This window comes from Saccoglossus kowalevskii, chromosome 10 (genome assembly GCF_978046115.1).
Source record: "Saccoglossus kowalevskii chromosome 10, keSacKowa6.1, whole genome shotgun sequence".
Taxonomy (NCBI): domain Eukaryota; kingdom Metazoa; phylum Hemichordata; class Enteropneusta; family Harrimaniidae; genus Saccoglossus; species Saccoglossus kowalevskii.
The window spans coordinates 17,549,391-17,551,565 of record NC_140650.1 but is presented as its reverse complement, the minus strand read 5'-3'; the positions used below and the strand labels follow the sequence as shown (position 1 = coordinate 17,551,565).

At 39.5% G+C, this 2,175-nt stretch overlaps 1 long non-coding RNA gene across 1 annotated transcript; it reads right to left on the bottom strand.

Moving 5' to 3' along the window:
- Positions 1-203: 203 nt before the first annotated feature.
- Positions 204-1,464, bottom strand: LOC144355852 (uncharacterized). Its single transcript, XR_014930786.1, has 2 exons — positions 1,242-1,464; positions 204-367 (listed from the first exon to the last, which is right to left on the bottom strand). It is a non-coding gene; the product is annotated as an uncharacterized LOC144355852 (long non-coding RNA).
- Positions 1,465-2,175: the final 711 nt, after the last annotated feature.

The window sequence follows — 2,175 nt, the reverse complement described above, 5'->3', positions numbered from 1 at the left end:
GTTATCTGAAGATCAAAAACATGATGTGAAGCAATATGAAACAAAACTGGTCGACCAATTTGATACCAAGGTTGAAATTAATGAAGCAAATCATTCAGCAAAGTTACTTCAAGTTACTAAAAAGGATGATCTTAACAAACTTGATAAGAAACTTGAAGCAGCTTCACTAGCATTTGAAATTAAATACACTGAACACATTGAAGTGAATTTGTTGGATTCTGCTGAATCACATTTTGAAATTTTATTTGGCACACACAAGGAATACAAATGCACACTATGTGCATCACATCTCCATGTTGTATATAAAATCAAGCCAGGTATCACTCGTCACATGCAAACTGTCCATGGTAAGTTCAGCACAAAAGATCTGAAACAAAACACAAGATGCATTACTAATCTCAATATTTAATTTCAAAAATCTGTCATAATAATAAATTATTATTTACACTTGGTAAAACTATTCCAAAGTCAGCCTAAATTGTCAAATTTGTAATGACACTATTTTCTATGAAGTCTTTGACTGTAAAAAATGGGGCATGTGGAGGGGGGGCCTGGCACATTTTCTTTGAAAATCATTTGTTATTAAACTAATCTCAATATTTAATATAAAAAATCTGTCATAATAATAAATTATTATTTACACTTGGTAAAACTATTCTAAAGTCAGCCTAAATTATCAAATTTGTAATGACACTATTTTCTAGGTATTAATTCTTCAACTTCAAACACATCAATGTGTGTCACGTTTACTGGAGAAATGGGGCAAGTGGAGGGGGCGTGGCACATTTTTTTTGAAAATCATTTGTTATTAACTATATTTAGTATATTCTCACTTTAATACTACATAATTTATTATGAATAATATGTCAGAAAATAATATTGAGAGAAACGAATGAAATGCATTGGTATCAAAAACAGATACATGGAAAATGTTCATTTTATCCCTATACCCATAGTATCTCAATAGTGTATATATTATCTCAATAGTGAATATATGGTATGCAAATTAATGACAAAATACATTATGACACTTTATTCACTACTCCTATGAGGGACATAACGTGTATATGGTCGATCTACATATCGTTGTAAAGCTCTCGAAATCCCCAACAAAATTACGTTTTTCATTTTCACGACCAGCATTTTTGCAACAAAAAAGGCGCCAACAATTGAAGAAATTGAACGTTAATTTCTAAAAATTGCTTTTTTTGTGTGTAAAACGTAAAAAAAAAAGGACTTACCGAACGTAACTTTGTGAGCCGCCATGTTGACAATCCATAGGAGGCACTCTCGCGGTAATTCTAACATAACAGTGAGAGGAGTAGGCCAAAAACCACCAAAAATGCAGTAATTTCGCATAATCAATTATAGTCTATAACTATTTATTGAAATGGTTAAAACGATCCGGGTAAAAAACTTTAAATACATCAAAAAAATGAGAATTCCAGTATCAAGTTGGGAATGAGGCTGGTGGGTCAATTGAGGTCATAGAATGGTAATAGCGTGTATGCTAGTTTTTCTTTCAATTTGAAATTGCGCCCTCGTGCGGAGATAAAGTGTATATTGGATGGTACAAAACGCATTGAACTCTGGGATATCACATTTGCCGTGCACCGGCGCAATCTGTGTACGACAGGGATGTGTGGCCATGTGTTCGGCAGTTGCAAGGGGGGAGGGTACTCCCTTCCCCCATGAGGCGAGTTCCCCAAGGCCTGAAGTAGTCACTAAGTTGTGACCTGGCCACTTACCGAACACGTGCCTGTCTCCCCCGGTTGCAGAGGTGAGCGTCAAACATGCTTCCCCTGCTGCCGGGTAGACATCTGCCCAGAGAGGGTGAGGAGCCACCACCTGGCTCTTACCTCCCTGGGGGCACGCCACTACCCTTCCCTCCCATGGAAGGGTATAAGCGCTTGCCTCCTGGCTGACTCTGGCTAGCGGGCAATGCCTGTGCTTGGGGTGCCCTCCGCTTGCCCATGGCAGGACCAACTGGCTAGCGGATTCAATCTGAACCCTCTGATTCATTGCACTCCGAAGCTTCGAGACTGTACCCACCATTCCCTGAACAAAGAGGGTGGAGGGTGTCCAGTCTGCGTCACTGAGGTGGGGGACGTACCCCAGCTCAGCTTGTCGGCGAAAACACGTGCGTCTAAGGCCGCGGCTCGTAGCCCAGTAGTG